Consider the following 15,659-nt stretch of genomic DNA (forward strand, 5'->3'; position numbering starts at 1 on the left):
AAGCGCACTGTATGATCTGCCCATCCCGGCACTATTGCCCGAGGCGACGGCTGAGCTTGAGACGCCTTTCACTGCTGACGAACTGCGGATCGCCACTGGGGCCCTGCATACGGGTAAAGCGCTCGGACCAAACGGCATCCCAATTGAGTGGTTCCAGGACCGCACTGCCGTTCTTAGCCCATACCTGCTTCGAATGTATGAGGAGTGCCGTACTGCGGGGGTACTCCCGTTAGACCAACGAACGGCCACGATAGTGGCTATCCCCAAGCCTGGCAAACCTCCGGAGGACTGCTCCTCCTACCGCCCTATATCCTTACTTAACGCAGAAAGTAAAATTCTGGCGAAACTGCTGGCAAATCGTCTCCTGCCCCACCTCTCTGATCTAATTCACCCGGACCAGTCCGGGTTCATGCCCCACAGGAACACCTCACTCAATCTACGACGGGTGCATGGGGTGTTGGCCAAAACGGATGAACTCGATGAACCAGCGGCCATCTTGGCCCTAGATGCCAAGATGGCCTTTGACATGGTGGAATGGGCTTATCTCTTCGAGGTTCTCCAGTACATGGGTTTCGGCCCTGTCTTCATATCTTGGGTTAAACTGCTGTACACCAGGCCGGTAGCGCATGTGGTGGCGAATGGCCACATTTCACGCTCCTTCCCGCTCAAACGCGGCACTCGGCAGGGCTGCCCTCTTTCCCCCCTCCTATTTGCACTGTCGCTAGAGCCTTTGGCAATCCGCATTAGGACCACCCCCTTGCTTAAGGGGATTCAATGGAGGGAGGGCTGGGAGGACCGCATTTCGCTCTACGCGGACGATATGCTTGTATACCTGACGGACCCTGACCATGGCATCCCGGCTCTCTTACGTATCTGCAATGCCCACGGGGAGGTGTCGGGCTACACCATTAATTGGACTAAATCTGAATTATACACCCTGGCGGGCAGCCCACCCGCGGTTGGCTCTGACTGCCCCCTGCGATTGGCCGGCCCGTCCTTTAAATATCTAGGTATTCATGTTACGAGTGACCCGACGGAATTCGAAAAGTTGAACTTGGAGCCGCCGCTGGATCGCCTCAGGCGAGATGCGAGCTTCTGGGCAGGGTTACCACTAACGATGCTGGGAAAGGCAGCCCTCTTTAAGATGAAATCCCTGCCCCGCTTTCTGTATATACTGGACAACACCCCCTTTGCGATGCCCCCCAGGTATTTCAAAAAGGTGGCGGCGGTGGTCTCTGGTCTGCTATGGCACAGTCGCCCGGCACGGATAGCTCACGCCAAGCTCTGTAAAGGTTGGTACGAGGGTGGCATCGCACTCCCTAACCTTCAACTTTACTATTGGGCGGCTCAGCTTAGACCGATTAATCAATGGCTGCACGCATCACAGTCGGACCCTGCATTCCAGGCGGATCGGGCCCAGCTAGGGGCGGGTACCCTGCTGGCCCCGCTCTATGACAAGCGTAAACTCAGGTTGTTGAAGGGGCCCACTAAGATCACGGTATCCGTCTGGCACGCAGCCACCGCTGCGCTGGGCTGGAAAGATACTATCACTAAGCTCACCCCGCTTTGGGACTCACGTGCTCTGGGCAACCTTCGGACCAGCAAGGGGTTCTCCCGCTGGGACGACATTGGCATATCAACAGTGGGAGACATGTGGGACCATGGGGCTGTCATCACGTTCGACCGCCTGAAGGAACTCTACGAAATGGGACCGCATGAAACCTATCGGTATGTTCAGGTGCGTCATGCTCTGCTGGCGGTTATTCCGGTGGGGTCAACTCTCCCAGAGTCGTCCCCGCTAGAGGATCGCCTCTTAACTGACTATATGGTGGAAAAGGCCACCTCCCTTACCTACCGGAAACTCCTGAATAATTCCCCAGACCCGCTAGTGCCTCTTAAGGGAAAATGGGAGCAGGAGGTGGGGGAGATGGATGAACACGAATGGAACGAGGCACTGGCATCCCCTAAAGAGGCGGGCATATCCTCTAGAATGAGACTCATCCAACTCAAGGTTCTGCACAGGACATACTACACCAGGACATTGCTTCATCACATACAGCGAGCCCCTGACCCCTTCTGCTTGCGCGGCTGCGGGGAGGAGGGCACACTACTCCATACACTCTGGGACTGCTCCCTTATACAAACATATTGGTGTCAGGTCATGCGTACCGTCTCACAAGTCCTAGAGGTCTCCGTGCTTCCAGAGCCACGTCGCTGTCTTCTTAATGTGTTGGAACCAACTGACCTGTCCCGACATGGCCGCCTCTGGGTGACGATTGGTATGATGATGGCGAAGAGGGACATTGCGCAGCGCTGGGGGGTGGCAGATCTGCCGAAGGCCTCCCAATGGTGTGTGAATATGGATAGGGCCATGGTCACGGAGCGGGCGGTGTATTTATCCAGGGGGTGCCCGGCCAAGTGGAACAAAGTTTGGTCCCCATGGAATGTTTACCGGGGTGAGATTTGTGAGCCACTCCCTGAAGGGGACACACTGGAGTCGGATGAGGACGAGTGAATGTGAGGGGAGGGCATGATGGTGGGAGGGGGGGCAGCACTGGGTGGGGGCGGTATAACGGAAAGGGGCGATTGCTACGGTATTTACCAAGATGTGCAAAGCGCTATTTGAATGGACTCAGAGGCACACTTCCACCTGAATGGCATTCGGTTTCCTGTGTCGATGGCAACGTGATTTCCCGAAGTTTGAATGTTTTCCCTTTTTTTTTAGGTATAAAACAGAAAACGAAAACCTCATAATTTGGCATGGACCATTCGCAACTCCTTCTTCACAATTTCCTTTTGGTGCTTCATCCTCAAGTCCTCACGACCGCATGTACTGTGTTAATGCATATTTATTGCTTATACGCTTTATTAGCGGCCGGCCCGGTTGGGTTGTAGGCGACGAGCTGTGTACTAATCTGTGAAGGCTCAATAAAGGTTTTCAAAAAAAAAAAAAAAAAAAAAAAAAGAAACTCTTGGAATGCGTGTGAGTCAAGATTTCACTGATACCCCTCAACATCTGAAAAGCTCCTTCTTCATTGAATCCATGAGTCGTTAAATGATACTGACAAGTGCCATACTTTTTTCATGTCTTTGAAGAATGTTTTCAGTGGCTTTGCAATACCGCACTTATTCCATGTCTTTGAGGGGATCTTGCAATGGTTGGCCGTGCAGTAGCACCCTTTTTCAACAAATTTGAAGGAAGCTTGCACTGGCCCTGAGTACCACAATTGCTCCTTGTCTTTGAATGAAGCTTGCACTGGCTGGCCCTGAAGTAGCATACTTATTCCACAATTTTGAAGGAAGCTTGCACTGATTTGCTCTTCAGCACCCCACTTGTTCCATGTCTTTAAAGGGAACTTGCACTGATCTAGCAGTACCACCCTTGTTCCATGTCTTTTAGGGAAGATTGTGATGCTCTTGACAAGTGCATTATGAATCAAGGATCCCCTGCACTCTTGCTCCCTATGCTCTACCTATTTCTGTGTTTTTGAAGTCTGACCGAAGACTGGTTTAGTTGTCTCTCCAGCTTCATGTTTTCTAGTAATACATAATCCTGCTTAGAAAAAATGAGCTCTAGGTAAGTCCATTTCAGTTTTTCATAAGACAGAGTGTCATTCATAAATTAGTCAGTCAGTCATAAGCTTTTATTCGATATGCAAGATATCTTATAAGCACATATATACAAAATACAAACATTCACTTTGTATAAAAAATACATCACTTTAAGAAGTCAGTATGAAACTCATGTTAAAAAATCGATGTGAAACTCATGATAAAAAGAATAAAAGGACATAAGATGCCCGTAATAATTTAGCTAAGAAAGGATTAAACCGCTACTGACAATCTCTTGCAACGAATAAGCCAAAACTGTTTTAAAAATGTAGCTATCCCACATACAACTGGAGGGGATGTGTCCGTCATTAGGATACGTAAAGCTACTAAGTAGCTGCGTGTGCCCGTTTCGGCAGAGAGGTTTTAACCAAGTTCTCCTGGGCTTTGCATAGTCCGGGCATTCAAACAGGACATGCGAAATGGACTCTATCCTACTCGGACAACAAGCACAGTTAGGGGACAATTGAGCCGTTGATTTCCAGTTTGATATCAAAGCTCCAAGCGGTAGAGAGCCAACTCTGAATTTAAAATATAAAGCTCGGTCAAAAGGGAGGGTAATAAGGTCCAAGTAGGGCTCGAATACCACAATGTCTTTGACTCGTAGAAAGGCGGCAGTAGACTTACAATGGTTCGGGTTTGTAATTAAGTGCTCCGCCGTCCATTTCCAAAAAAGGCTCTTGACAACCTCCTTCGGAGGAGCTGAGCGTGATGACCAGCAATCCCCCAGACCGATTTTCTCCAGTAGCTTTTTAGTGTCTCTCAGCCATCTTATTTTTGCCCAGCCACCCATACTCATTATTTCCCCCAGGCCATCCGCGTAGGATTTTAGCTCTTCACCTCTCCAGATTCGTGTCCATAAGAGGAGAGGGCGAAGTTGGGCTTGATCTGCGATGCTTTTGCAGCCTGTATCCAGCAACACTGGTATGGACGGTGTGCTCAGGGGAATGGCGATGATGGATTTTAATAACTTGCTCTCCGCTGTCGCCAGGGTGTTCATACGACAGTGTCCCCACAGTTCTGCCCCATACAAGGCTGATGTGACTACCTTGGCCTTGTAAATGTCGATTACTGGGGTAAGCGATCTCCTGGGTGAAGCCCGAAACTCCCTCAAAAGAGCTCCTCCTACTCTTTTATGGTTAAGGACCATCTTGTCAATATGTGGTGCCCACGTCATTTTGTCCGTTATCCGAATTCCGAGGTAGTCGAATTCGGATACTTTCTCTAGGGCAACAGAGTTATGCATAGGTGGGCGACTCAGTTTCTTTGGGGGGTTTAGGACCAGATATTTTGTTTTGGCCACATTAATTACTAAACCCTTTGCGGCACAAAATTCCTGGAAACGGGTTAGCAATTTCTGGAGGCCTTGTGGGGTCTTCGAGATCAAAAGGGTGTCGTCCGCAAAAAGCAGGGTGGGGATCCGCACTCCTCCAAGACAGGGGGTATCGGCTGGTTCTAATTGCAAATATTCCACCACCCCATTCACATATAGTGAGAATAGGGTGGGCGCCAAGACGCAGCCCTGTCTTACACCCCTAGACACCGGTATTTTTTCAGTGAGCTCTCCGTTTGTTCCCCAGCGAACCTGTGCGAAGGTATGGGCATGGAGGTTAAGGAGGAGGGACAGGATGTAAGAGGGTAAACCCAACTCATAAAGTACCCTCCACAGTTCTTCCCGGGGGACTAGGTCAAAGGCAGTCTTCAGGTCTATAAAGGCCAAATAAAGACTGCCCTTGCCTAGTTCCACCGCCTTCCACCCCAGAAGTGCCAACCTAAACACCTGCTCTATAGTCCCCATTCCTGCCCGAAAACCTGCCTGAAAGTCCGATAGTATTTTGTTCTCCTCCATCCAATGGAGAATCCTCCCGAGAATGGCTTTACCTGCTATCTTTTGGGTGGAGTCTATCAGGCTTATGGGGCGGTAGTTCCCCGGGGATTCTCTACACCCTTTTTTGTAAATCGGGACCACCACCGCCCCTTTCCAGGATTCAGGTACTGGCCCTCCCATCATGATGTCATTGAGGAGAGCAGCGATAACCCTTCCCCACTCCACTGGGTAAGCCCTCATAAGGTCCCCCGGAAGGCCGTCTGGGACAGCTGCCTTGCGAGGGGCTACCCACCCTATTACTTTTTCAATCTCTAGGGGGGTAAAGAGGTCATAATTGTGAGGTTCAATTACTAGTGGGAAGTTCGCCCTGGCATTCAGTTCCCCTTCTGGCGGAAGGTATAGAGCCCCAAAGTGATTTACCCAACTTTGAGGCGGGATGTTACAGGGTCTAATAGCTCCCTCTGGCCTATTCCGTTTGGCTATGGCATTCCAAAAGGCCCTTGGGTCCCTACTTTTACTGGCTTGGAGCAGGTCATCCCAGAATTTGTCTTCCCACTCCTTCCTAGCAATTTTGAGGGATCTATTGTAAGCCTTCCTAGCTACCTGTATGTCACTGTGGGATTTATGCTTTACTGCCTCTACTAGCTTTGCCTTGTGCAACCTACATACTTGGGTATACCAGCCATCCTCTAGTTTTTTAGATTTCTTGTTACCCGATTTACTAGAGTAAGTGGTAAACACGTTTGTCAGGGACTCCACTAAGGAAACAAAAAGTCTACTCACTCCACCCACCCCTTCAAGAGGGGACCCCAGGGTTAACATCGCATGATTTAAGAGGGATAAAATTTCCCCAACCCTTGCTTCAGAGAGGACCAATTTGGCCCATTTTAAACGTCTACCACAGGGCGAGACTTCAGACTCGTCGGGGGGTACAACTACCAAGTTTTTATCACCCTTTCTTACTGGACGCCACCAATAGTCCATAGTTAATGAAAGTGAGTTGTGATCACTTTCAGTCGTGGCGACCACCAGCATATCCCTCACGTGTTTCCATAGATATACATCTATTAGCAGGTAATCTATCCTGGAGGTATGTCCTGGTCTATTGTATGTATGGCCCCCCCCCCTGTCCGAGATAGTCCTCCCATTGGCTGCCCTTAGATTGAATTCAAGGGTCAGGGAGTATAACTGAAGCGCCACTTCTGTCCACTTCCTGGCGGGTGGGATGTCCAGTACAGGGACCCCAAGCCTAGTATCCTCCTCATCTTGGTCAATGGCAACGTCCAACCCCAAAGGCTCGAACGTGCAGTTCATGTCACCCGCTACCAGTGTACACATCTTGTGTGGGGTTTTATTTAAGAGGGTTTCTAGGAGAGATAATACGGGTGACTTTCTCCCACCCTTAGTCCCACGGGCATAGACGTTGTAAACATTTAAAATCAGTCTTCCCCTTTGATCTTTTAAGGTGATGTTTTGGATGTCCGGGCAGCCTGTGTAAAGCTCCTCTACACTGCAGTCAAGGGATGCTGCAACCCAAATGAGTAGGCCGCCCGACGGTCGCCCTCTACCTGTTTCCGAAGCTCGTGCAAGGACGGAATGAGAAGAGAATCCCACCCTGTGTACCGGCACCAAGCTCCACGTTTCTTGGAAGATGCACAAGGAGTGCTCATCCACCCAAGCGGTGAAATCAGGTAGAGCCAACTTTCTTGCAATCCCTGCAACATTCCAGCTGAAAACCTTAAAGGCTAGGTCCGTCACAGCTGGAATGTCGCTGGACGCAAGAGAAGCCCTGTCTATGGCCCTCGTCAAGGGTGCCTGAAGGGGGCAAGAAACTTGGGGAATACCTTTAAGGGGTGTCATCTCGCTAATATTTTCAATTGAGAGAGAGACAGTTTGGGGGGATGGTACTCCAATTGGATCTACTCTACTCATTGAATCTTTATTCCTACATATCTTGAGGTCAGCCTCCTCCAGTCAGTGGGACCCTGATAACCACAGGGGATTCACCTCTGGACCCCCACCAGCTCCTGCCCAACATGTCTCCCAATTTTGGCCAAAACTCGGGGGGCTCAAACTTCCTCCTGTTAAGCTAACAATATGTCTAGGGTAAAAGTAGGATAAATCTACTACTTTAACCCCCGGGGCCCCCATATTTCTAATTGGAGTGCAGATGGAAGGCACTACTCTAGGGTCTTGAAAATGTATTATTATACAGTCCCCCTCCTGAGTTTTTTTGCCCTGCCCTACCCACTCAACCCTGCGAACACTTAAGATGATCCCATCCACACCCAAAGGAATTGGCTTGTTTGACTTAAGCCAATGGATGCACTTATTTTTTAGGGATTGATGGTTTTCCATTTGGCCTTCCTTGAGAGGGGGTACATTTACCAGAACAGCAACAAAAGGTTGGCAGTCTGGCGGGAGGTTTACTGGGGGGATCCGACGCCCTGAATTTCTAGGGGCCGATGGGGTAGTAGTTGGAGCTGTGGGTTGGGGGACAGGTCTAGTAGCTTTCCCTGGTACTAGTTTTTGGGCTTTATCACATATGCCTGATGTTTGGGTGTCTTTCGCTTTACCGCTAGCTGTCTGTTGCTGTTTCTGTGGGAGAGGCTTAGGCTTATTTGTGACAGCCTCTAAGTGCACTGGAGGTCCCTTAGATTTTGACCCTACTAAAGAAGGGGAAGAGGTTTTGGGAGCTGAGGTTTGTGCTCTACTACTTTCAGCCTTATTTAAACATTTTGGGGGTTTAGGGTCTTTCTGTGGTGGTAGTTCGCTCCCCCTTACACCCGTGTCAAGGTTTTCACTCGCTCTCGCTAGTTGTTTAAATATAGTTTTGAGTGAATGGAACCCGTCAAGGGTTGACTGTTCAAGTTTATCTATTCTCGCCCCCAAGCCCTTAACCTGTATTAGTAGGGGCATCAGAAGACTATTTACCTTCTCCAGAATATTTTCAATGGTTACCGGGTTAGTGGGTTTGAAAATGTTGGAGGCATTAGCGGAGTTATCATTTATGAGTGGCCCCTTTGGAGAGACCACAACATCCCCTTCTATGTCCGCTTCATTCTCTGTTGACAGGCCCCTTGGGATTTTTACACCAATTCCAGAAGGCTTTTTTGCTCTTTGATAAAGAGCGGCCTGTCTCACCAACCTACCCTGTTTACGTTTTCTTGCCTTTTTGTTTACGGGCCTTTTATCCTGCCTAGTTTCAGGAGTTTTTGTGTTAGTGGACACCCCTTCTGGCACCTCATCTGGTATTACTATGGTTGGAGTGGGCAGCATTGGTGATAGAGGCTGGCTGATGGCTACGTTTAGGGGTTTAGGAGATACCGGTGGCAATGAATTACTAAGACCACCCTCTTCCTCAATGCCACTAGGGAGAAGCGCGGCCAGGAGTTCCAGCCTGTCTATATTTTGCCCTATGTCGAGCAACTGGGGAGGGGCTGTAGAGTCTCCAGAAGCGCCAACAGGGGAGATTGAATGAAGCCGCTCACTGGCAGGTGTAAACGCCTGAGCAGCAGCCCCCGGGGAAGAGCGTCTTGTAGGGAGGTAGACCTCCGATAGGCGCCGCTCAGACATAGCGATTTCTTTTTCAATTACAGCCGCCACCCTGGTAATAAAGCGGTCCATGGTTCCAATAACGGGGCTCCCGGCAATGGCTCCTTTTTCACCTTCACTCCTGAGAAGTTTTCCAGAGCGGGTAGACATGATTGTAGGGGACCCCAGGAGGCCTCACACAGGCCGTATGAGCGCACTGAGGTTGGATAGAAAAGGGACGTGGCCCAGCCCAGCCTTGACAGCCCCTGACTGCCACAGACTGCCCGCCCTTTGCTCGGGCTTCGCTCGGCGTCCCGCTCGCGTCCCGCTGAGCGTCGAGCAGGTCGTAAAATAGTGGGCGTTGCAGGCGGGAGCGTGTCTGAAGGTGGGCGCGTCCACTTGCAGGCCTGGGGAAACAGGGACTCCTGGTCTTCTGAGTCCCTGCTTAGCACCGGCGAGATTGGTCCTTCCTGGCGCCTCCCAGTGTCAGCGCACAGCCTTCACCTCTCCCTCCTCCGAGCCGCGAAGCGGCACCCGCGGAGCGGGTGCTGCGAGAGGCAGCGGCAGTAGCGGCAGTTGCACAACCCAGCACGGCTCAGTCCCAAGGACGTGGGGCCAGGCAGCAACCTTCAAACACTTTCAGGTGGGTCCCAGCGATTGTTGCAAACACTCGCCTTTTCTCCTGGTCAGGCGGGGGCGTGTCTTAAGGTGGGCGCGTCCGCTTGCAGGCCTGGGGAAGCAGGGACTCCTGGTCTTCTGAGTCCCTGCTTAGCGCCGGCGAGATTGGTCCTTCCTGGCGCCTCCCAGTGTCAGTGTCAGCGCACAGCCTTCACCTCTCCCTCCTCCGAGCCGCGAAGCGGCACCCGCGGAGCGGGTGCGGCGAGAGGCAGCGGCAGTAGCTGCAGTTCCACAACCCAGCACGGCTCAGTCCCAAGGACGTGGGGCCAGGCAGCAACCTTCAAACACTTTCAGGTGGGTCATAAATTAGTTCAGCCCCCAGAACATCATACTTACACCTGGGCATTGGATCAGCCCTCTTCAGCCATTGACTTGTTGCCAATGTTTGGCTTTGACTAGTAGATATTCTCTGATCCTTGTAGATATTCTCTGATCTATCAGGTGGACTGAGCAACATTAGTTTGCCTGCTCTGTGTTACAGTGGACCTGAGGGAATACTTGATTTAATTCCTCTCCCAGCAGTCCAAATACAAATGCAGACTAGTGGTAATTGAGTAATGAGAGTACGAACAGCTCTGCTGCCACAGGGCCAGCAGAGTATTAGACATCATTGCTTTAAGCTTCAAAACCATGGCACCATGTTGAAATGGTATTTTGTCATTTCTAACTGTTCCAAGATGACATACCAGTGTGAAGCTGTACTTTTTAATTTTTATACCGAAGCACTTGCCCCCACCCATTTAGATAGCATTTTTCTTTTTTTTTCTTTCTTTCTTTTGTGTTTCTTTCTTTCTATCTTTTTTATTTACACATATGATTACACTACAAAGAAAACCACCTCCTTGTTTTTTAAAAGGCAAGTTAGACTTATTTTATGCCAAGACACTTCCTCACAAAGGTCCACAAAGATCAGACTCACATAGACTGCAGTTGCAGTGCTGATTCAAGTGTGACTGATGGTAGATTAGATAACCTCTGTGGATATTCTAGCTCCAGTGTAGCCTACTTCAAGAGGAGCTTTGAATAACACTACTGGACCGATGCACCAGATGATCAACCTGGGTCTCCTATGCTGTCCAAACTGTGCTACTTCCTATTGAGCTGTGTGCGTGTGTGTGAGCAGTGTGCTTGTGTGAGAGCAGGCTAGTCATCATGTGTTGTGAGTGCATTGTGAGGGATGTGCCTGTGTGAACGCAAGATTAACATTGTCTTTTGTGAGTGCAGGATAAGTGGTAAATAGGTTAAAAGTTGTGCCTGTGTGACTGCAGAGTTAGGCTTATGCCTGTGTGAATGCAGCATGTGCCTTCATGAGGGTAGCAGTGTGAGTGTGGAGTGTCTGCATATGTCTTTGTTTGCATGAACCTTTCAAGGGCCAAAACAATTGGCTTTTGTTAATGCGTTTTCAAAGTTGTGGCTTTGACTTGCAGAAATGCAGTAGCGTGTGTGAGAGTGGTAGTGAGTTTTGATATGGAAAATACAGATTCTGTCGATGGAGGATGAGGCGTATCGGGGTAGCTGTGAGACTGAGATATCATCCTAGTGATGGGGCACAGTTACTTTGCTTGCACTAGGGCCCATAGAAATGCAGCTACAACACTGACTAAGCGCATCTCCATCAAAAGAGGGGAGAGGATGTGGTCCATCGGCTAGACTGACGACTTTGGTGCTGGAAACCAGGGTTCGAGCCTGTGGGTCCCGTCCACATCCTGTGATTCTGGGCAAACTACTTAATCTCCCCGTGCCTGAATGTGTAATGTAAATACGGTGCCCATGTAAAGAGCTTAAATACCTTTGGGTCGAGTTCACGCTATGTAGATATGCAACAAAATAAAATAAAAAACACAGGGAAGGAACCTCCAACCATCAACTTATAATAATAAACAAAAGTATCTAGAATGGCACAAGTGTCAAGCAAACAGAAAACAGCCAATCCCCTTTGAAAGCTAGATCAATCTCACAGTCATTATCTGAAATGGATGTGGTGTCCCAAAATGAGCCTGGTCTGCATGCCAGTTTCATAACAAAGCTTTGTAGCGCCTCTGCTCTTATGGAGGGGCATGTTCGCAGGAGAATCTGGGGCAGGTCAGAGATATGCATGCTGAAGCAAGAAGCAGCAGCGTAGATCTGTCCTGCCATCCATGGGTGGGGCCTGCTCACAAAGAATGATTTTGTAGATGAAAATACGAAGATATCTGTTGAGAAATAAAGCATCACAAAGGTATGATAGCTGGGTGCCAGCTTTATTCTTGGTGACACGTAGGACAAAGGTACCATCATAAGGTGGTGGTCACTGGCTCATCCATGGCTCATGCATGCTTCCCTGTTGTTTCAACTGACCAGTGCTCTGAGTTACTGTTTGGTCCAGTGGTGAAAAATGCTGTCCTCTGGTGATGACAAGCCAATCACCAATATAGAGGCAAGTGCATCACGCATGTCTGGTCAGCTCACTCATGTTCCTGTTGTGCACGTGCCTCAGGAACCACTGCAGTCAGGTGGCTCATATATTAACTTCTCAGAACCTGCTTGACCAACTCTGGGCGGCGTGCACAGAAAACAGCTCCCTGGTACAATGACGATTTGCGCCGAGCTAAGGCGGAATGCAAACGTCTGGAAAGGCAGTGGAGGGTGGCCTTTCTGAGCCAGGCCAAGCAGGAGTATATAGCTAAGAGGAGGGCCTATCATGGGCTTATTCGAAGGGCAAAAGCAGCTTACTTTGCAAGGAGAATTGGGGATGCAGTAAACTCCGCAAAGGAGCTGTTTAAAATCTATAAGGCTATCTCCTCAGCCAAGTCCTCCACTGTTCCCGTGGATTGCTCAGCTGACTCATGTAACCGGATTGCGGAATTTTTTTCTGAAAAAGTGGCCAAGATCTACTCATCCTTTCCGGGACAAACTAAAATGGGGTCTGAGTTTGTGGAAGCCGAAAGGGAAGTTAGGGGGCTGTACGTTCTTGAGAACTTCACTACCCCGTCCCCAGAGGCATTAAGACAGATCTGTAGATCGATAAAGTCAGGTTCCCCTAGGGACCCTGCCTCACCGAAGCTGCATATAGAAAGCCTATCAATCCTGGAGCTCTATATCAGACATCTGCTGGATGTATCCTTCAGGACGCACACGGTACCTGAAGGGTGGAAACAGGCGGTAGTGCTTCCCCTCCAGAAGAAACCCAATATTAGCTTTGAGAAAATGGAGAACCTGCGCCCTATCTCATTGTTACCCTATCTGGCTAAAGTGGCGGAGAAGGTCGTGAACATCCAGCTGATGAAATTTGTGGAGGAAGCTAATCTCCTAAATTCTACTCAGTTTGGTTTCAGACCCCGCCACTCCACGGAATCGGCTCTGCTTATGGCTGTTGAGACCATCAGACAGGGAGTGGATGAGGACCAAACCATGGCCCTGATCCTCCTGGATCTGAGCGCAGCATTCGACACTGTAGCACACTACACCTTGCTGCAGTGTCTGAATGAGGGTGGGATCTCGGGTGCTGCGCTGAAATGGATCCAATCCTTCCTGTCTGATCGGGGGGACTGTTACTCCAGAGTGATTAGTTTGGGTCAGGGCATACCGCAGGGTTCGCCCCTGAGCCCAACTCTATTCAATCTGTATGGTTCTGTATGGTTCTCCGGTAGCAACTATAGTTGAGCGCTATAGGCTGCGTATTGCGTCCTACGCAGATGACACGCAGCTGGTCATCTCCCTATCGCGTGCGCCCGGTCTTGCTGCAGACAGCTTCAGAGCATGTATGCAGGAGCTTGCCTCATGGATGTGGACCAACTGCCTGAGGCTGAATGGAAGCAAGACGGAGGTGCTCATGGGGGGGGGGGGGGGGGGTGGGCCGACTGTGTGGTCATCGGCGTGGTGGCCTTCCTGACTGGGTCCGGTTCCTACGCCATGTCAGCATGCAAATAATTTGCGCGTATGGCTCGATGCTGAATTAACTTTTGTGCCCCAAATCAGTCGAGTGGTGGGGGTGTGCTTTGGTGTCCTGAAAAGCCTTCGGAAGGTCATGAAACTCCTTCCTACAGAGGCTAGACGGACACTGGTGCATGCCCTTGTCACCGCTCGACTGGATTATGGTAATCTCCTTTATCTGGGTACTACGGTGAGGAGCCTAGATCGCCTACAGGTGATACAAAATGCTGCTGCCCGTTTGGTCCTGAGGCTGCCTAGAAGATCGGCCTCAAAGGCCGCATTGCAGGCACTTCACTGGCTTCCGGTGAGGAGTAGAATCGAGTTCAAGGCCCTGTGCACATACCACCGGATTATTGCTGGCAAAGCACCGGAGCCATTACAGAGCCTTGTTACTCTGTATAATCCCACTCGGGCCTTAAGATCTTCTGGCTCCGGTCTTCTGGTAGTTCCCAAAGTAAAAAGGGAGCGCATGGGGGGCAGGTCTTTCCGATTTCTGGCAGCCAGAAGCTGGAATAAGCTCCCGATGGAACTGCGCCTCGAACCGCTAGAGTCGAGGTTTAGGGGTAAACTTAAAAACCATCTATTTATGCAGTAGACTGGTGATGTAGACTGCTGCGGCATGCTGTTTCCATTCACTATAGCGCAAGGACACGCCGATGTGCGTAACCAGGCGCTCTACAAGCTTCCCTATTATTATTATTATTATTATTATTATTATTAGAACCTGACAACTTGGACCTAGATGATTTAAGGAGTTTGAGATTTAGGTCTGCATCCTTGGCATTACTAATGAGAACCTGCAGTACATACTGATATATTGCATTAGTTCAGGGGCTACATGCGTCATCCTTCAATTTTACGAGCATGAGAAAGAATCATACACTAACCTCAAAGAGGGTCTGATGGCTTACATCCTGCCCAAGAAAATAGTTGAATACAAGTGATAATCTTTTCACCGATGCGTTTAGTTCAGTGATTTCAATAGCAACGCAACTGAAGAAGCTATTCACGTACAAGTTTTAAATAGCTGCAAGCCAAGCGCGCAATGCCCATAGGGCTGAAAGGGCTTCAGCCATCCCCCCACCTCCCCAACAAGTGTCTCAGCCCAGACTCCTGCAGGTGGGGTGAGTGTGGGCTCGGCTGGGCAGTGTCTGGGGTCTTACCTCCGACACGCCTGAGTTTTTCACAGGTCTTTAAAGGTCCTTTGCATATTTACATACCTTTGTAAACTGGTTACTGTGGCTTTTTCTGGTTCCAGTACCCCCTGGGCCTCCACTCTGCCTATTCCTTACATTTGCATTTTACATTTTCTGCTGTAGTGTGGGAATGCATTTCATGAAAAGTAATATAATGTAGGGTTGCCAAAAGCAAAATGCCAGCCATGTGTTGTTTAAAGAGCCTGCAAAGGCCTCGTCTTGACACTAAATAGGGTTTTAAATAAAATCATATGTATTCATTTGTAATGTGACTTTTCTGTCTTTGTTCCCTTTAATTATCAGTCATGGATCATTCAGGCAGCCCTAGAACACAATTAAAAATGCTTTCTATTTATTGTTGCTGTTCCAAGTATGCACACATAAGTGCTGAAAATGGGCTTTAGGTGACTGCTTATTTTTGTAAAGTCCGGGGCATCAATATGACGAGCTGGCAACCATAATCACAAGACTGGAAGTTTATTGCAGGATAAGCACAATATTTATTTCCTCCACCCTCGATCCTTGAACAGGGCTGGACAGGGAACGCAAACTGGTCTTCGCAATAGAGTCTGACCGGCCATGGGGGAGGAAGTGGGACTTGTGGGGGGAAAGGAGGGTGTGCGTAGAAAACACTGTAGCTGTTTTTGGTACAGGAGGCTGATATTGCAGCACTGCTGCAAAACCGTCCCCCTATACAAAAAGTAGCCACCACCCTTCCAGCCCACCGAAAAAACGTCCAGTGCCAGCTATGGCCTATCTAGCTCTGTCTCTGCATAATGCCATAACAGCAATAGTTTAACTTATATCTGAAACCCTACGCCAGCCCTCAATAACATGCTTAGTTATTTCGAGTGTCAGGGAATGCACCCTGCATTTAGACTACTCACTCCTCATTCTCGCCC

This window comes from Lissotriton vulgaris, chromosome 3_1, assembly GCF_964263255.1.
Source record: "Lissotriton vulgaris chromosome 3_1, aLisVul1.2, whole genome shotgun sequence".
NCBI lineage: Eukaryota > Metazoa > Chordata > Amphibia > Caudata > Salamandridae > Lissotriton > Lissotriton vulgaris.